This window comes from Mus musculus, chromosome 3 (genome assembly GCF_000001635.26).
Source record: "Mus musculus strain C57BL/6J chromosome 3, GRCm38.p6 C57BL/6J".
Classification (NCBI taxonomy): Eukaryota; Metazoa; Chordata; class Mammalia; order Rodentia; family Muridae; genus Mus; species Mus musculus.
In genome coordinates, this window is record NC_000069.6 from 21,420,798 (window position 1) to 21,442,191 (window position 21,394).

At 40.3% G+C, this 21,394-nt stretch overlaps 1 long non-coding RNA gene across 2 annotated transcripts in view; it reads right to left on the reverse strand.

The window, feature by feature from the left end:
- Positions 1-986: 986 nt before the first annotated feature.
- Gm31610 overlaps positions 987-21,394 on the reverse strand; it is a 67,873-nt gene continuing 47,465 nt past the window's right edge. Inside the window, exons 2-5 of one of the 2 annotated variants that reach the window (XR_880697.3) lie at positions 19,418-19,520; positions 16,805-17,041; positions 11,747-11,841; positions 987-4,818 (exon numbers count right to left, since the gene is read on the reverse strand). This is a non-coding gene — a long non-coding RNA (predicted gene, 31610). The remainder of the gene's footprint in view (positions 4,819-11,746; positions 11,842-16,804; positions 17,042-19,417; positions 19,521-21,394) is intronic. The other variant, XR_389615.4, reaches the window with a different exon arrangement.

Sequence of the window (21,394 nt, forward strand, 5' to 3'; positions counted from 1 at the left end):
AGAACATGATTAATCAAAATCTATTATTAATGGTGACTAATCCAGTTTTAGTCCCATACTTCACTTTTAGTAGTGTCATGTGCATTTTTTGTGGTGGTATAAAATTTGGTAAAATTTCTTTTGTCTTTGTGTGTGAATTATGAGCTTACCTGTATTCTCATTCCCTTAGGCAAAGAATGTGGCCACTTTACCTATGCCTCTGATCTAATTCAGTGTTCATTCTTTACTGACCTTAAAGATACAACAGGGAATTTAAGAAGATGGCCCTATTCTTAAATCTATAACTGATATGTACCCCTGACCAATCATAAATGGCCTTTAAAGTGGATGGTACCCATGTGTCAGGGCCATAAGAGAGTGTCTACCGTATGACTCCCTCTGTACTCTGAAGCTATACCTTTACTCAAACAACCAACTTGTATTTCCTCATTATGAACTGCCTTTTCTTCTCTATAAATACCTTTGAAATTCTGTTCCTTTCCGTGCAGTCCCCTCCTTTTGCTCATACGTCTGTTCATTTTTCTGCCTCTTCAACTGGTCTCAAACATCCCCAAGGAAAGTCAAAGAACTTTCCACTTTCATGAGGCTTTGTTAAAACAGACAAAACTCAGTGTCGCAAGCAAAAGATACCAGCAGCAACAGGATTCTTCATCTTTCTAAATCAAACTTTACTCTGTTTTGAGTTTTCAACTTTCCATGGCAATCAGATGAGCTGTAGGTCTCTCTAGACTCCTTTGCCTGACAACAGGTATCCCCGCTCTGCTCAAGGGTGGGGACATTGAGCAATGGAGAACTATTTAGGAGTCTAAACATTACCAGCATCTTTAGGAAATAAGATGAGAGGAGAAACAGGTCTGTGTTAACTTGTAGTTTTGATTAACTTCCTTCAGTGAACCAGACGTTTCCCCAAGAGGACAATAAAGAACACTGAGTTCATGTGCCCCCATTAGAGTGAGTCTCTAAAGAGGAAAAAAACAAGAGAGAAGGAGAGAGAAATATTTATTTATTTTTTTAAAGAAGAAAGAAAGCGTCAGAGAAGAAGATTACAAAATGCCTTTCATGATCGTCATTGTTTTTCTTTCAATTCTAGAAATGGGCAACATTTCATCTTTGGAGCAGGATAAATGTTTTCACAAGCCTAGCCCAGGAGGGTGGATTATAGACCAGAAATGGCTGAAGAAAGCAGAACCAGAAAGTAAAAATAGGCAGGTCATGTCAAAGTCACTTTCCCTGTACAGTCAGAACAAGGAGTCAGAAGGACAGAATAAAAGGTTAGCACTATGGTACCTTGGGCTCCTTTTTCTTGTGTGAGGATGAAAGCATTATCCTTCAGTTAAAAACTGTCCATCCTAGAGAGCTGTCTCATTTCTCTACAATCCTGTTTTCTCAGAAAGCCAGACAAGCTGCTATGCTTGAGCATAGTGCTATATACATTCAGTGTGAGTGAACATTCTGATTTGACACCCTACATTTTTAGGGTCTGAAGATGGAGCTCAGTCAAAAACAATGATTGCCTATAACTTTTATTTAAGGGTCAAGAGGAAGGAAGGGAGAGAGGAAAAAAAGAGAAGGAACAGAAGAGCTGTCTTATGAAGAAAAAAAAACCCTCAGAAACAAATGGCCATTGAGGTCTGATTTTCCTTGTACACCTAAGACTTTGGGACTTTCAAATAAAGCTCCTCAGCAAGAAAATAATAATTAAAAAAAAGTAAGGGAGCTAATTACTATTCACTTGCCATACATATTTACTGAATGAATCAATCAGTGAATATGTTCTTGTTGTGGTTAGTTCATTATCATGAATCTATTTAGTCAAAACTGTGTTCATGTGATCTGGGGTAAAGGTGTTCTCTGAATATCTACACAACCATGCCTTTGAGAGCAGTGCTTAGAAACAGCTATTATTGAACGGAAAACATAACAAACTTGCTACTTCTTCTATAATGGTAGGATTTCCTCCTTTTTCCTCCCCAAGAAAAAGGCTCTAAGTTAACTCTACATCCTCCAACAAAGTATGAAGGCAGGGATTATGGCCTTGGTACCAACTAGTTAACTAGACATTATACACAAAGCAAGGGAAAATGATAAAATAAAATAAAATAAAATAAAATAAATGAACAAAAAACATTTTTTCTTAGTCAAGACATGTCTTAATGTCAGTGATCCAAAGAAGATGTTAAGTTCCAGATCAAGGGACCACCTCTCCCTGCCAGCTGATCTGCAGATGATGCAGAAGAGTCCAGTTTTCTCACTTGCCTCTTCCCTAGTTAGCAGAACTTATTTAAATTCCTTCTGCTCCCCTCTCCTCATTTTTATAACCCACCTAGAGCAAATTACCAGTATTGATAAACCATTAGAAAATAAAATAAGCAACAATTTTATTGACAGCAAATGAAATAATGGCCCCGTTGTGTGGATTTTCAGCCATTGAGCTTTCTGCATTCATTAAAACTCTGCAAGCAGCATGTGTTAAATTTTTGATATATGCAGTGCTTACTGAAATCTTTATCTACATTAGCTGAGACACCAATTTGCACATGCGGCTGCATCCTAATGGGCTGATTTATTGTGGTTTTCTGAGGTTTACTAATGAAAGAGCTTGGAGTGTTTTTTTTAGTGGCCGGAGTCAATTTTATATTTGAACTCAGCAGATTGTGTCAGAGTCTGTGCCATTCAGTGTCTCCGTATCAATTCAAATATATCTTCCAAGCTGCCGACCATTCAGAGGAGCTGGCAGTGTGACAGATTGGCATGCAGGATGAGAACTACCTGCACATCTGTACAAATTCAGGGACTAGTATAAGAAAGAAAAGCCACAGGATCCCCAAATGTTCTGAGGGGAGAAGTACCTACAAAATAAGGGGGAGAAAGTCTTCTACAAATAAATAAATGCAAATAAAAAAATACAAGTTCAGAATTGCAGTAACTACCCCACTATTGCCATGTCAGGCAGAGGGAGGCATTCCCAGTGGATAGCTGATGCATTTTGACCACTCAGGAGACAGTCTGAGTTCAGTATATTATTGAAGATAGAATTCCATTTAACTTTCTGGTAGAACTGAAGATATTTTAAAGACATACTTGTTCTATCCCCTAGGACATTGAAATTTCCTCAAGATTCTCCTACTAAAGTAGAAAGGCTGAGTCTCTCAGGGCAACCAGTGGAGGAACTTGTCTCTTCAAAAAATATTCCATCTTGTGAAACCTGGTGAAGCCCAGACAATGGTGAGTCAATGATGGGGAAACCACACTTTAACAAGACCTGATGAATTATACATAGTTCTTCCCATCTACTTAATGTTGTGTTAGGGCTCTAATGGCTCAGTTTCTTTTTCTCTCTTCCCAGTGTGATTACATTGAACAAATCTCTGTTTTTCACTGTAAGTTAGCTCTTTCAGTTTCCTTATTAGGGACAGGGGCTGAGCACATCTAGTTGCATTGCTGGAAACAAGACTCAGATCTGAATTCTGATAATTATACATTTGAAAAGTATCTAGTGTCTTAAAAGCCGGGTTTAAGGTGCTCTCAGATCTACACAGGACCAAGATTCTAGTTTGATTCTAATTCTAGAGGAGGTTACAGAAGAACAGGGATTGGTGTGGGTGTGAAACACCTGCTCCTATTAGATAGTTTAAGCCTTGGGTTAAAATTCATTGATGTTTTCTAACTGAGTCAAGCAACACAACCAGGAACTAATCTGTATACTAATCACGGTTCACAGCCCAGAAAACATTAAAGCAATAATGAGCAAATTTGTCAAAAACCACATAAAACTTTTCGTATTCCTTTTTTCAAATGTTTTAGTTGGTTTGTTCCCTGGAGTTCTGAAGTTTCTTGTGATGAACCTGACTACCTCTATCTTAGGCTGTAAAATCATCTTATGAAGACTAGGCTTATTCCTGTTTATGATTAAATCTCTGTATCTCAAAGACCAGGCTATGCCTCATCTGCAATTTTTACTATAAGTGGTTCTGTACTGTCTCTTCCTGGAAACAGCAGCCTTATCTTTGTTTCAAACCACATTGCAACCAAGCCTTTGTTTCAGGTACATTTTTGAAAACCTATCTTTGTGTCAAAGTGTTATTATGACTACAGTGTTATGACTACCTTATTACGTTCTGCTTCTATAACCCCACCTATTTGCCTGCCAAATCCCCCATTTGGAAATGTCCTACCCCTGAACTATAAAAGCCTATGTTCCCCATGTTCAAGGATGACCTCTAGAACCTTGACTTATGGGAAGATAGTTCATGTACATGAATAAAAATGCTGGCTACAATTAATTTGGCCATCATGACTTGGGTCTGTGTCCTTTATCCTCAAATCTTTGGGATTAGAAAATCCTTGGTCTGTTGTGCCAGGAAGTGTTCATGAACCCCAATAGACCAGCAAAGAGCCGACCACAATGTAATCGCATTAGAGTCACAAACTCAAGCTTGGGTACCTCGTCAACCCTGACACAGCCCCGAATTCTCATCGGGACAAGGTTTTATGGGAGATGGGAGAAAGGGAGGGGCAATTTATCTCAGCAAGCATCTAATTGAATGACTATTGGAAGCTGACAGTGCTCTGAAGCAAGACTGTGAACAATAACAAATGGTACATCTGAAACAATCAGACCACTCTTTGATTAGCTGTTGCTAGGAAGTAACAAGGGAGTAACTCTGGGGTACTGGCCAAGGCCAAGCCATGGGGTTCTTCCCAGGACTTGGGTGCAGCTCGGATTCAGCTGCTGGTCAAGTTCTCAGGCTCTTTTTCTTTTAAGGTGGAGGCTGGTCACAAGATGTAGTAGGTCTGGCCTCTCATGTCTTGCTTCCTCTGTGAAAAGAGTTCAAAATATTTAAGAGATTGTCTTACCCTGTAATAGACTATTCCAAGAATAAGTTGGCTTCTCATCTTTTCCATCTTGGAGCAGCTATTTATCATCTAAATCCCAGACACCCAGAAGCAGTGTGAATGTGAGGAGTCCTAGAAGGAACATGCAGCAGCCCTTCCTCTGTGGTGAAGTGACAGTCCGGGTTTAATGAATCCTGGTGATGCACCTTGCTTTTGTTATTTTCAGAGCATTTCTGAGAAAGCTCATGAAGTCAAGGCAGGTGAGTGTGGATCTAGTTTAACCACCTGTGTCTGTGCGTGGCTTGAGCTATGCGCACGCATGCCCTTCTTAACAAGGCATCTAACAGTCAGGGATCCCCCACCTACATCAAATTGTATAGACATCCTGCTCCAAGCAACATAATAGGTGGCCACCCTTCCTTTATCCAGGGTCCCCTCCTTTATAGTCAAACATATGCTAAAATATGTTGCAAGCAATGTATCAATCCAACCTGCACTGGTTTTGAATATATGTATAGTAAGACAAATTGTTATCTGAGTGGACTTTAGGAAAAATCCACTGTTTACCACTTCATGCCTGTGCATAATTTTGAATACTTATGAATTAAATCAAATGCAACTTGGAGAGGACAAGTATGGCAGAGAAAGTCTCATATAACTCAAGTTTGCCAATCAAAAGCAAAGAACCACCCACATCAGGCCCCTTAAAAACAAATGGTCCCCTATGGGGCACCATAAAAGGAAGCCCTAAACAATAACTAAGGCTCTTGGGCACTCTAGCTCAATGACCTGCTATTTACTTACTCCCTTACATTTTATCCTATTCTACCTCTTTAATTCAAACTTCTTTATACTTTGCTGTCTGAAAACTTTGAGCAAGAAGCTGGAAATGCTGTGCCTCCACCATACACATACCCCCAAATACACACACACACACACACACACACACACACACGCACGCACGCACGCACACGTACTCACACACTTGGAACAAACCAATCAGGATGAGATCATTGTACCCTGTATAAATGGTGTTTGGTGTGGGTCTGCAGTCTGAAGCCTGAACAGCTGAGTGCATACTGCCACACACTCCACTCTAGAAGGCTCGTTATCTTGTTTATCTTGTCCTAGGAAAACCTGACCTCCAGTTTAACCTTTCACACAGATTATGAAACAGCCTTCTATTAAATCCCAACACTCTGGCACAATTTTAAACAAAAAAATACCCTGGTGCAATATGGAGGACAATTTTTTAATTGAGAAACAAAACACATTCTGTCCAGGGCTGTGAAGTTGACTTTCATAACAGGCGGGAGTTGTTCAGATTCTGGCAAAGGCAGTTGTAAATTTTCACTTCCCCACTAATTGTCTTGATAACCCCAGGCTATATCCTAATTACTTTTTGTCTTTGGTTTCCTCACTTTGAAAACAAGGAAAATAATAGTTTTCTTTAAGGTAGTTAGCAGGATTAAGCAGAATTATATCTTTTATAAAACACTTAAAGCAGGACCGAGAAACACAAAACATACATTCAATCAATACAAGTTTCTTTCTCCAAACTCCAGGGGAGAACTGAACAGATGTAGAAAGAAACCTTGGGGTACCCCAGGACTACCAAGACATGGGTGGTCTTCAAATTTCAACAAATAATTAGAAAAACAGGAGTTTTGAATTTCAAAACTAGATGTTTTAGGGATGCTAGGAGAAGAAGCAAACATAACTTCTACTAAGAGATGACCACAGATACAGGAAAAATGGTGTCCACATTTATGGAAGAAGAGATTTAAAAAAAAGGCAGAAGTAACATAAACATTAAATGTGAAGGTAAGGTTCTTCTTTGACAATAAAACAATCCAAATATGTGGCTTTGGTGACAAGTATTCTTAGGAACCTCAAAGCTGTCAACTCCAGGCTTGCAGACGGATGAGCGCAGCGGCACACAGTGAATGAAAACACATGCAGCACACACAGAAAAGGCAGACTGTGGGATCAAAGCCAGAAACTATTCTTGGGTTGTTTTTCTCTTCAAAATAAGCTTTTTTTCCCCCATGATGCTAAATTTAAACAGCTGAATTTCTTTTTGTGAAAACAGTATTCTATTCAACCTTTTCAAAAGACTTGCCATTTAATAAGAAGTGGTCATTTTCTCCCAGGGAGGAAACCCCCTGAGCTACAGCTCTTCCTGGAAGAGGCCTGGCATATGATGAATGCTCATCTCCCCTATCTGAGCGGCTGGAGCCTCTACTACTTAGAGCCGAAAAAAAAAAAAAAAAAAACCAACAATGATGAAATTACTGCACCCAACAAGAATGAAGTATAGGGAATGCTCTCTGATTACAAGCCACACATTTTGTGTATGAGGAAGAAACATAGGAGCCTACTTATCTTCCGTTGTCACCATACCTGGGAAGAGGGCACCTCAAGTTAAACAGTGTCTCCATAAGACTGGCCTGTGGCAATGTCTGTCTGAAAGGCATTTTTTATTGCTAATTGGTGTGGGAGAGCTCAGCCCACTATTGGCAGTTTATCCTTCCACAGGTAAGCTTGGGATAAATTTTAAAAAGTAGCTGAGCAAGCCAGGGAATCAAGCCAGTAAGCAGTGGTTTCTTGTTCAAGATCCTACCATGATTTCCTGCTTGGCTTTCCTGGTTGGTGAACTATGACCCTAAGAGGAAATCATCCCTTTCTGCCCTGACGTGCTTCTAGTCATGGTATTTAATCACAAGGGAAAGAGATAAGGCACACAGGAAGAGCAGAGCTAGAGCTGTTGAAGAAATGGCTGGTGTAATTAAGGCTATTGTTTAGAAGGAATTAGATGCTAAAGGATGAAAGAGTCAGCAGCCAAGTTGGAGCAATGAAACCGTGTGCCATGGGCAATTTCTCAGATTCCTGCTTATGTGAGAAGCTTACCACAGACTAATCAAAGTGTATCCTAAACCCACAATAATCAGAGCACGGAAAGAGATGCGTGCAGAGCTAAAGCATCTGAGGAAGGCGCCACTAAACGACAAGAGTAGCCAGGTAAGCTGGTTTGTGAGTCAAAGGTTAGGCACATTTTCACTCTGGGAGATAACTGCTCCTTACCATATCATTATAACTAGACATGCCTTCCAGAAGAGAGGATGGACTCACATGTTCTCAGATCTAACATAGACAAGTTGACCCTTGTTCCATTCACCCACCACACTGCAAAACTCTGAAAACAGTGTCTCTGAGCCCCTTATATCCAAACTATTACTATGCAGTCAGAAGATAAATTTGCCTACTTCTTCTGGTTTACCTGCTCTACTTGATAGACCATGCCCTGCCCTATCCAGACGACAGTTTCTTAAGAAGACAGATACCCCAGTCTGAAGAAATCAGGCCATTCCTCCTGAATCCTCTAGGAGACAGTTGAGAAGTTGTTCTGTGCTGTGGTTTTACAGCTCCTGACTTATGGTCTTAACAAATACTTAGCTTTTCCAGGCTCTTTGTCTCATCTGCTATGAGGAAGTCAATCTAGGGATGTAAGGCATCCCTCCAGGATCTAGAGAGATGGATCAGTAGTTGAGAGCATGTTTCTCCTCCAGTTGATCGACATTATTGTCCCTGGAGGCACATGGTGTCTTACAATGATCTGGAACTCAGTTTCAGGGAAATCTGACACCTTCTTCAAGCCTTCATAGACACCAGCATACTCAAGGCATATATTCACCATACACATACACATACACATACACATACACATACACATACATAATTTTTTAAGATACTTAACTAACCTCATTCCTGGTCCTCAAAAATTTATAAAAGCCTGATGTTTTCTTTGTTGAAGGAACTTCTCTAAAGATTCTTTTCTGGATCTACCCTGTCATCCTTTGATGGCTCTCTTTCTTACTCTTGCTTCAAGTGTTATGAGGTTCCTCTCCAGGTTTTAAAGGGAAGCCTTCCTTGCTTTTAAGCCTTGCATACCCTAATTTTGACACATTGTTATTCTTTTCTAGACCTCTCCCAACCTCAATGTCTAGTCATGGTTTGGTGGCCCTTTCCTCTAATGATGCTACCAGCATGCATTCTACTACCCCTTTCCCTTTATAGATCTAAATCCACAAGGAAGGAAAAACATGATGACTATAAAATATTCACAAAGTCTAAGTCATAGCATTGCATGTGTTTGATGGCCAGAAGCTGAGTCTGAACTGCCACAATGAGGAATTCATTCCTGGTTTCACCAAATGTGAAACATAGCCCATTATTTTTATCCACCACATAGAAAAGAAAAGAGCATTGCCAATTAAACTGACACAATGTTCTCTGATGAGAAGAAACTATGTATCTATTGGAGGAAAGATGTGGAACTTACTTAGGTATTTATAGTGTAAGTGTTATATATAATTAATTTCTATCTACCATTGCCACCAACCAGAGTGCTTACTATGGCCAAAATGTGTTCATAACCAAACCTTTAGAGTCAAATTTTAAATCCAGAACTATAATAATCATATTTCTCACTGTACAGTTGTTCTGTAGTCTCAATTCCTGGATGCATTTGCTTTTATTTGTTTTTTAAGACAGAGTCTCCAAACAATGACACCATTGCATACACTAGAAAGCGTTTGCTGAAAGGACCCTGATATAGCTGTCTCTTATGAGACTAGGCCGGGGCCTAGCAAACACATAAGTGGATGCTCACAGTCAGCTATTGGATGGATCACAGGGCCCCCAATGGAGGAGCTAGAGAAAGTACCCAAGGAGCTAAAGAGATCTGCAACCCTATAGGTGCAACAACATTGCTTTTGGGATAGCATTGGAAAATACGTAATTAAAAAAAAAAAAAAAGACAGAGTCTCATAAAGCCAGTGATAATCTCAAAGCCAGTATGTAGTCAGGGATGACCTTGAACTCCTGATTTTCCTTTGTTTAGCTTCTGAAAGATGAAGATTGAGGTGTGAGCTACCATGCCCATGTTTCAGAAATCATTTCAAAGACTGACCCTTATGCAAGACTTGATGGTGGTGCTTTCAGATCATTTGAGAAGATGTCAATAGGAGATCGTCAGATGGAAAGCAGAATTCCTCCTCTTGGGCCTTTGAATGGCAAAGGAGATTTAGTCGTCATTCACATCACAGAGGTAACAATCACACTGACACATGCACAGGAAATGACAGCTAGGTCAGGACCACCCTTAGCCAACAGTGATTGTAAGACATGGTCACCAAAGAACATATGCTGAAAGATGTTGAACTGAGAAAGCAAAATGCAACTTAGAATTAGCAAATGCACTGCTGTACTGAACAAGATGCCTGCAGATACAATAGCTATGACTTCGTGTCCCAGGAACCAATTCTTTGACTTTCTCAGCCTGGTAACCTATGCTTAACTCACTGTTTGATCTCTTGGTTCAATATACATATGCAAACAAGCTATATGCAACAAAAAGATAAACTCTTTTTCTAAGTGTACTTTCCCTGCCAGTTACCATGACAACCCCTCTGCCAATTCAAGTCACAGGAAAAGAGCAAAACCCATGGACAATGTCATTCATCTCTATTTCATTGTCACTTTGCAAGAAAAAAAAAAAAAACTCTGTTTTTCTGACAACTATGCTGATTTTCATAAACTGTATTTCATTGGACACATACATCATGGAAACTGACCTGACTCCTGTACTGGTAAGGATTCTTTACAGAAACAGAACAGATAGAATGCACATTACAAAGGGGATTTATCTGACTAGCATTCACAATATAGTCCAGGTAGTCCCACAGTAGCTTTGTACATGAGAAAGAGGCTGGGAGCCTGGTAGCTGCCCAGTCCCCAATGTTGGAAGCCTCAGCAACACCAACAGAGAGCTGAAAGTCTAGAAGATACCTGAAGAGCCAATAAGAACCTGACTTGTAACGTCACTGGAGGATGCCTACAGCAGAACAGACAATAACCACCCAGGAGCAGGGGCTGGCAGAAAAAAGCAGCACCTTTTCCTTTGGACCTTATCTCTCTGCCATAGACAGAAAGTGCCATCCACTGTGGGAAGCGGTCTCCCTCTGTCATTTAATATTTCCAGATCCACCCAAAGGCATGTCTCTTAGTTGATTCCAGATCCAGTTAAACTGGCAATATTAACCACAGTTCTCACCCCAATGTATTTTACTGCCTTTTAGCCCAAAGGACATGTGAGGGTAGATGTGAGAAGCAGCACCTACAGTGGTCATAGGCATAGGGCTATCACCTGGTTCTAGGAGTATGAAGAACCAGTGCTTTTGGCAGAGACACAGAAGGTCTCGGACCAGAATCCAGACTGTCAGTCTCGAGCCTCCTCCAAAGCACACTCTGCTTAGAGATGAAAACCCAAGCCAATGCCCCTTGAGGCTCCACTTAAAATTCTTTGACAAGAAGTCATCAATTATGCCCCAAGAACACTAAGGTCCTTCTAGCAGATCACATGGAAACACAAACACACACATGCACACACACATGCATGCACACACACACACACACACACACACACACACATCACACTCATCTGAAACAACTTCTGCCCTACTTCTGCTTCTCAGCCATCTCCTGCACAGTGCCTTCTCTGCCACAATGCAACTGCCAGCCCCTCCCCATGACTCTCATTCTCTGCTGTTGCTACTCTCCTCTTTCTGGCTCTGACCCCCTTCTTCCTTGGGTTCTAACTTGTTTCTGATTTATTCCTTGAAACAACTGTGAACTTTGATGCTCTTTTTCCTGGAGTGACTTACACCAGGCATCATCTGTCCACTTTCTCAGCACAGTAATCTGGCTTCACCAGTGGCTGTGTAGATTCAAACCAAGTTGCAGCAGGTCTTGTTCTCAACTACCACAGTTCTTATAAGCCAACAGGCAAGAGAAGAGTGTCGATCCCAGACATGTTGCCCTACCCATCTCCCATTTCTCTCTTCCTTACCTTCTCCTCTTATCTTCATTCTTCCTTTTTTCTTCATTTTCTTGTTTAAATAAATATTTTACGTATTGAAGATATACAAGAAATGTTTGCTTAGTCTAAAAAATATGTAAGGAAAGAATAAAATTATCAAACATTTATGATTCAACATCCACAAAATAAACATCAACAAGAAAAAGAAATACGGTATTTGGATTTATTCTTACGGAGTAACTTACTTCTTATTTGTATGTTGGTTTTTTTTTTTGTTCTGTTTGGTTTTGGATTTGGTTTTTACTAGCTTGAAGTTTTACTTAGTACCTAAATGTTAAGCTCTAATGTTTGTATTTAATTTTGTATGAATGATTTCTTTATATAGAATCAAGAAATTTTCTCAGGAAAATTCAGTTGCAAAAATTATATAATTAAGATTTATTCACTTAAGACAAGATGACTTCTCATTTTCTGGGCTGTAATGAAAGGCAGAAACATTTTGTTATCTTGATACTCTCAGTATTTCTTCCTATTTGCATGTGAATATTAATATCACACTGTGCTGAATATCATAGGCAATTTCTTTTAAAAGTATTATGTGTTTCAACAATATCCGTCCCCCACATTTTCTTTTTCTCTTCTTTCCCGATAATGTCCTTTCTCTCCTTATTCCCTCTTCTGCTTATATAGCTTTATGTATCTACATACAACCTAGATGAAAGAAAATATACAATACGTATCTTTCAAAGTGTCGCTTATTTCACTTAATATGATGATGGATCTCCAATTGCTTCCATTTTCCAGCAAATGACATAATTTTGAATACTTTTGTGTGGCTATACATGTTTCTCTCTCTCTCTTCCTCTCTCTCTCTCTCTCTCTCTCTCTCTCTCTCTCTCTCTCTCTGCTGAGCAGCCAGCCACACCTGTGTGTTCTTTTATGAGTTGTAAAGGCTGTCTTGGGTGGCACTACCACCTCAATTTCAAGAAAGCATAGAACTTTAGAGCTGGAAAAGTCTGTATATTATTTGTTACTTAACCTCCTAGCCACAAGAAAGCCATTGCTTGAAAACATGCTATGTTGCAATTTTGTTCTTGTATGAATCCCTGTGATCTTTAAAAGAAATAAAACCCACTCTCAAAGCTTTTATGGGGGAGCTTGTTAAATGTTCATTCGGTGAGGTCCTTCTTTTATTATCACAAACTTTGAGGGAACTGTTGAGAGTATTGAAAAACACAGGCCACTAAGGTTGGATCATAAATGTTTCCCTTGGGCTAGGTGTTGAATGCTAAATCTCTAGTGTGTGGTATAGAAATGGTAGAGACTCTAGGAGATAGGGCCTTCCATAAGGAAGTTCATGGAAGCTGGGATGCTAACATCCAATTCTCTCTTTTCCTCTTCACTTCTTAGTCTCTATGAGGTAAACTAGCCTCCTTATTCATGCCCTTCTACCATGAACCACTATGCAGCCACAGGCTCAAAGCAACAGTGACCAGAGTCTGAGACCAGGGGTCACAATAAAGCTTTCATCTTTGATTCTCTTAAATGCTTTGTCACAGTGACAGAAGTGACCAACACACTAGCCAAAAATATTTCATTCATTTGGTGAAATTTGGAGTAAGAAATTTGGAAAGACATCCACTCTTTGCATAGGTACTGTTGCCTTATAATATCTGTTTTGATACTGGTGTTCAAAGGTAGGTAATGCCCAGTTTTCAGATTAACCGGCTGAGTTTCTAAAAGCTTAAAAGTGATGAGCCTGATGAACCAAAGTTACTGAGTATTCTATCGTCATTTGAGTGTTCATTGTTGGGGTAACACACTCTGACCAAAATGCTACTCAGAGAAGAAAGAGTGCCTTTAACTTATTCTTCCAGGTCCCAGTATACCATGAAGGGAAGTCAGAGTAGGGACTGAAGTAGGAATCAGGAAGCAAAGTTGCTTTTTGCACCTTCTCTCATTCATGCTCAGCTACCTTTTTTTATGCTGCCTTAGGGATAGTGCTACCGATAGTGAGCCTTCCCAGATTAATTATCAATTAAGACTCTATCTAACAGACCTGACCACAGGCCAACATGATCTGGGCAGTTTGTTCATTGAGCTTCCTTCTCAGATGACTCTAGGTTTTATCAGGTTGACAATAAAAATTAACCAGTATAGTGAGTAACAAAATAAGATTAAAACCCAGGTCCACCTGTCCACATAAATGGCCAATGTTTTATTTATACCAAGTTATTTCTTTTTTATTATGTTTAAAAGACTAAATAGAAAAGTATTTCTTGGAGGTATGTGGTCAAGACAGACATTTCTCTTAAAGGGAATCTTCAACACAGTCTGTTCAGAAATTTAAAGAAAATAGAGGTTATATTTTTATTCTGATTGGCTGGTTACTGAATGGAGACATGCTGAGCAGTGTTTCCTTCCTATCGCAGAACAGAACTTTTTTTTTTTTTTTTTTTTGTGAAAGCTGTCTAATGGATGATGTCTAGATTCATCCTTAAACTTCGGAGCTACGAAAAAGAAACTACCAAGGATAGGTGCTAAGTGTAGCTTATATTTCTGATCAGGAGGACTTCGTCAGATGGTCAGGTCAAAGACTAAAGTACCTTCAAGTAATCTAAAACACAGAGAAAGATGGCTCACTGAGGGTTGAGGAGACACGGTTTAATGTTATCAGTAGAGATTTGCCAGCCCTCAGCTCTTTATTCTAAGGACAGAAAAGCAGAAAGAAAACACGTGCGAAGATCACAAGATTCAGTGTCAACTACTGCATGACAAAGCTAAAGTAAGGCCAGTTCCATTTTTTGGAAAGACCCAGGAGGTCTCCTGACACTGAACAGGAGTTCAAAGTCACTCAACATGAACCTGTGCCATTACTGTTGTCAAACAAGTGCAGTGCCTGCTCTCAACATTTCTTTCAGCTTTCTGCTGGATTGAGATAAAATCAGACCTTATAGTTCACACAGAAAGGAAGGGTTCGCCACATCCAGACAAATTATGTTCTACCATTGACAGGCAACGAGGACCTTTAAGAGATTGGCTTTTCCTGTGATTCCATATTGATAGGTCTGTTCGCTAACATCTCCATTCTCTGTATATCCAATTCCCTAGCTCTCACTAGCCCTGTCCCCAAGCTACAGGATCCTTCTGATCTTTACTCAAGCCAAAATTACTTTAGTTCATTGTCTAGAAACATGGCGTCTTCTCTTTCCTCTTGTGAGAAGAGACATAAGGGCAGCAGTTTCCACATCTGGAATCAGGCCTCCATGTCTGAACAGCTGTTCTTTTGTTTGGGTGAATACCTGACTTGAATACATATGAATTACTTTACTTTTATATCAAATCCTCTTAACTGCTATCTCAGTGTATCTTGGTGAAGGCAAACCACATTTCTAAAGAATCTAAGATGAAGCACTAATTTATTTTTCATGTAATTTGGAAGCATTCTTTCTTTGGGTTTTCCCCCAGGACCCTCGACACAAGTGTCTCTGTTGTGCAGTAGAATTGCCAAGCCAAGGAGCCTGTGCTCTCATGGGAGAGCAAAGTTTTTATCACACAGTCAGTGAATGTTTTCATTAAACTACAAAACACGAAGCAAAGAAATTGAAGTAATATGCTAAGGGATGCCTAAAAAGAAAGACCAAACCATTAATTTAGGGAAGAGAGAGAATTTCTTTTCAAACATTCTTCTTAAACCATTTTGACTCTGAGATGGAAGCAGAACACCAGGGAATGGAAAGAGACACATTTTTGGTTTTATTTGGGGTCTGTTTAAATTTTGCAGACAGGTTCCAAAAGTTCTTCACTCAGCAAAACAGGGATGAACTTGGTCAACCACATTTTATTCCTACAATTGAAACCCATTTGTATTCCAAGGGAAATTTAATCTGTGCATTTATGATTCATTTGTGCTTAACTTATCAAAATGTTAAGAGCTGTTTGAAATGAAAGCAGCCATTGAATCCTGGTACTTATATGATTTTGTGTGCTTAGACTTTAAAAATTGCTTTTCAGGTAATCAATGATTGAATTCCCAATAGACAATACACATTACTTGTTAGAAAGCTTGGAGCTCAAGTAAACCATGGGCCGGTCAATGTGACTCTGAATTTCAGTCCAGGCAAATAAGATTGTAAGCTTATGTTTTCAGGAAAATAGGATCGTTAAACAGTAATTCATCTCTCTTTTTTTTTTTCCTCTTTCTGTTTTCATGTGTCATGTTGTACCTGTGTCTATGTTTTTTGTATGTGTGGGCTCCTGTGTAGGGTAGTATGCACACATTTGTGTGTTTGCATTTGGAGGTGCAATGATCCTTGATAACACTGAGGCAAAGTCTCCCAGTAAAACCCAGAGCTCTCCAACAAGACTGGCCTTGCTAGCCAGCACCACCTATCTTCTTCATCTTCCAAGCCTGTCTTCATCTTCCAAGCCTGGAATACTAGGTAGGCTCCCATGCTCACCCATCATTTACTTGGGTTCTTGGGATCTAAACTCCAATCTTCCTACTTCAGGGCTATCTTCTTACTTTAACACCTGAGTAGTCACCCCAGCACTTACCCATCTTAAAGTTTGGGTCTTCACATTCTGGAAGATGACATTCTGAAAACTGCTATAATTATACATAGTGAGTCTGTTTTCTAGCATTCTTAAATGTTATTTTCTTTTCTTGATTTATGATTTACACATATGTATCATGTAGGAATACCACCAAGCTGCACATGCCTATGGGTGAGATCAGAAATTCCTTCCTGACTGTTTTAGTGGCTTTCTATGGCTCGTATAAAACATCATGACAAAGGTAACTTACAGAAGAAAGGGTTTATTTGGGGCTTTTAGTTCCAAGGGTTAAAGTCTGTGATGGCAGAGTGGAGGCAGCGGTTTGCCAGCTGGAGAAGCCACTTGGAGCTCTTATCATAAGCAGGAAACAAAGAGAGCTTACTCAAAATGGTAGGATATTTGGAAACCTTTACCTTTAAGTCCACTCCCAGGGGCACACTTCCTCCAATAAGGCTTGCCAACACCACCAATTGGGAACTAGTATTAAAGACTTATAAGGAACATTTCATTCAAACTATCTCACTGACTTACCATTTTTGAAAAAAAAATTCACGCATACTATTTTAAGAGATAAAATTAAGACCAGACTGCAGATTAACTCCACATTCTGTTAATTACTAGTTAGTATATGTCTTTGGAGAAGTTTCTTCAGAAACTTTTCTTTCTTCATTTGTTTCTTCAGACGAGATGGAAGATAACTGCCTCAGAGGTTAACAGTTCTGTGCAGCTGTCCAGTATTCCAAGGAGAGGGCCTTGACTGTGAATGGTCTGCAGAACAAATCAGAAGCTAGGAGGAGAGAGTACCTGCCCCACCTCCACCTGATAACCATCCCCTCTGATTGCCAGCAACTGTCAGCATTACACTCACTTTGTCTTGGAATGTCTCTGCATCCTCATCATGTCACGTCTTCCATAGCATGGGAGAATTTAATGTAAACTATTTTTTTCTACTTTAGGTATTTCTGGGCTTGTATTACTAGCTTATATTTTTCAGATGTACCCTGAGGACACAGTAGTTATCATTACCATCCTAATTTTTGTGTTGTTGTAGATTGGAGAGAGAACTGGTAGCCTCCCAGACAGAAGGCTGATCTTAGGTACTATGATAATTAAATAAATAGAGAACAGAGACTCCATCTTACAGCATGACTTGAAGTCCACAAGTAAAAATGGAAAGGCCTATATATTTAGCTACTTTTCTTACTGTTGTAACAAAAATCACTTGACAAAGGCAACTCAAGGAAGGGTGAGTTTGCTGTGGGCCCCAGTTAGAGCCTATATGTACATCATAGTGGGACCAGCATGGAAACAGACGCATAAGGCAGCTGTTCACAGTATATCTACAACCAGGAAGCAAAAAGGTAAATGTTCACATTTTCCTTTGTATTCAGTCCAGTACCACACTCCATTGGATAATACTGCCCATTTAGAGAAGGCCTTCCCACTGAGCCCTGTCCCATAGGTTGACACTAAATCTGTTTACCTGAAATTGGGACCAACCATCACAGGTTCCAAATGATTGGTCTTATCAAAACTGGGCTGAGCCCTATGTCTATGATCCTGGATATGCCACCAGGCTGTTGTAAAATAGAAAACTCAAGGTTGGTGGCTAATGGTAGGTCTGCAGAATGTGGAGGAGGGGCTTCTGGGACGATGTCTCCTCACTGCTGGATGCTTGTTCTCACAGCACAGTGTAAACTGGGGGTGACAGAGAGAGCTGAAAGTGGGGCTATTGACAAAGGTCTATTTGTATGTGGGTGAACTAGCCTGCAGAGGAATACTTTCTGTGAGTGCTAGCCTGTGGGACTCCTGTGTAAGGTCAGTAAACTACAGGGTTGTTCTAGTTTGCTTTCAATTGCTAAGACAACCAGCACGACCAAGAACAACTTGAAAGAAAAAAGGATTTGTTTAACGTATAGGTTATAGCTCATGATTGAGGGAAGCTAGAACAGAAAAATCAAGGCATAAAATTGGAAGCAGGAGTACAGAGAAAGGCTGTTCAGCTACTAGGTCGACCTGCCTGCAGTGGGTTTGTCTCTTCTGCATCAACTAGAAATGAAGAAAATGCTCGGAGGTGTGGCAGGTCTCATCTGGACAGTTCTTCAGTTGAAGTGCCCTTTCCCTAAGTTACTCTAGGCTTTTGTCATGGTGATAGTTGAAGTTGTAACAAAACTCTACTTCCTGTATGAAGTCACTAATGTCTAGGAGTCCATTCTTGGTGTGGGTTCACTAGTCTAGTGGGGATTCCTCTCTGTAAGTGTTCACTATCCTACAGTGGTCTACTCTGTGGGTTCACTAACCTACAGGAGTCTACTCTTTGTGGGGGTTCAGTAACCTAAGGATCTACTTTCTATGTAGGTTTACTAGTCTAGAAGGGTCTATTTTCTGAGTGGGTTCACTAACCTACAAGAAGTTAACCTCTTTGCTGGAGTTTACTGGTTGTAACTATAGTGAAATCATACAAATGAGGAAAATAGTTGCACAGAATAAACACTCACTGATTTAGGGATTTACTGACCATACTGCTCTGTATCCTAACGATTTCTAGATTAAGATCCCACAGGTTAAGGAGGCTGGATACAGAGAAAAATATATGATATCTGCTGTCCAAGAACCTCAGACTAGGAAAATGAACACACACACATACACACCAAAACACACCATGGCCTGCACAATAAAGGTTTTTCCCAGACCCTGGGAAGCAAGTTACATGAGTTGAAGAGTAGACTGAATTCAGTGACTAGATTGTGGCTCTGGTAAAGTGCACAGCTTCTCTGGATCACATTTTCCTTCTTTGCAAATGGAAAATACTCTTACACACACCTAGGGCAGGGCTCAGTATAAAACAAAACTTCTGACGTACAGCCCTTGAGAATCCCAGAAGAAGGGAAGGCCCTTTTGATATACCTCATTCTCAACAAGCAAAAGAAAGAAAGCAAGCAGTGGGGTCTCTGCAAGGGCCTGGCAGTCTTTCTAGGCTCCAATAGTTTCATCGTGGTGTCAAAACCCATTCGCTCAAGAGGAGCAAAATGACCAAGAGTTGTAAGAAGACCAAGCATGTGGGTATAAGGATCCAACTAGCATTCAGTGAAGTGGGAATTGAAGGACTGTCCTACTTCACTGTCGACTTCAGCTAGGACTTACGTTATGAGGGCCAAGTGTCACACCCCCACATCCCACACTTGTGTCCTCCAATGCTTGGTGCTCAACAGTGTATGTGTCTTCTCATCCAAGAACATAGATGTCACTGCAGAGAAAGGGGAGAAGGCCTGAATCAGTTAAGAATGAGTTCTGGCACCGAACAGAGGCCACACACTGAAAACAAGGTCAGCAGGACAACTCTGCTAGCCAAGCACTGGCCTCCAAGCTTGATGATCTGAATTCAACCCTAAGACCCACAAAGGTGGAAGGGGAGAAATGTCTCCACAACACTTACCCTGCCCTCCAGATATGGACCTGCACTTACACAGTATTGATAAATCAAATGCATCGGCTTTCTTCTCCATCCCCAGGATACTTGGGAGTTGCAGATTCTCAGTGAAGCTAAGATAAACTACTATGCCCATGTAGTCTTTTATGTATCTGCCTTCATAGCTTTAAAGATAATTCCTAGCTGAAGTGGTTCTCCTGATGGCAGGAAAGGCATTTCACTGTCATGCAGAGACCAACATATTAAACAAAAAGCAACAAAACAAAACAAACAAAACATTTCTCTCTGATTCCATCTCCCATTTATGGATACTGTGAAAATAAAACTAAGTATCCAGTTATGCACAAGTGAAGCAGGTACACTCTGGGAAAGTGGAACTGTCACTTTTGCCAGTGACATTTGCGAAAATGGCAAGGACAGCTATTACCCACTTCATGAGGCTTGGCTAGAGATGTGCCTAAAGGTAATGTCATTGTTGCAGAGAGCAGGGGCAGGGATCTCTCTTAGGGCTTGAAGAACTAGGTCACAGTTATGGCTGTAGCTGCTTGCCCCACTCTCCTTCCAACCCTTCTTTTCCTCCTGTTTTCTACTTGCTTCTTTTGACTTTTTCATCCCTCCTTCATCTCATCAGGAACACAGAGCAAAATTAAATAACTCACCAGGTAGAGAGTCAGTGAGTTTGTTAAAAGCCTTATTACTGATTTCTCCAGAATGTAATTTCTTTAGCATTAGCTCCTGGGGTTCTGGGATGTCTCATGGTGGTGTGAGTCTAGTGGTTCTTTGAGCTTGACTTCATGCAGCAGGCAGCTGCTGTTCTTTCCTGTGTGGATTCTCATTAGGGTCTAGAGATATTGAAATTATAAAAATTTCAGCTCATTTTCTACTATCATCAAACCTAAATGCTGTAAATCATTTATTTTTATGGATATACTTTATCTTTTTATAGACAAATCTTTTTTTATAAGCACAAATTTTTATCTCAAATATATCTCAACTTCCTCTCTTAATAGATGATACATCCAGAATCGTACTCATGCTTCTTCATTTTCCAGGGCCACTGTTTTGGAACCTAGTACTAAACATTTGTGTGTGTTCAAGTAAGGCTGATTCAGGAGGCCCCGACTTGTTCACAGACCTTTAATGAGGTCTGCTTGGTGGGATACCTGTTTCTCACCTTCCAGGTAGCAGAGTTATAAATACAGATGCCACTGGATCAAACCAATATTGGGGTTTCACTTGACAGTAAAAGACATCTGAACCATTATCAATGGGAAGAGCTGGAGTCAATGAGGGCAGAAAGCGGCCTTGAGAAGGCAGATGAGAGCCACAGTCGGCAGATGACTCTGGAGAAGACAAGGAATGGAATTGTCTAGTGACTGGGTTACTTTTCTCATTTCTGGGACAAAATGCCTCTAGTATTAGTTAGGGTTTCTCGTGCTCTGGTGACAGTGTGACAAAAGCTTTGGGAGGAAAGGGTTTATCTCAGCTTCAGTTCCACATCACAGTCTGCAGCAAAGGAAGGCAGAGCAGGAACCTCCGGCAGGATCTAAAGCAGTTCTCCTCATGACTTGCTCAGACCTCTTACACTACTCAGGGGTCATGATGGATTAGCCCTCCCACCCCAATCATTAGTTAAGAAAATGACCTATCCATAAGTTGGTATGGTAAGGTCATTCTATCATTTAAGTTTC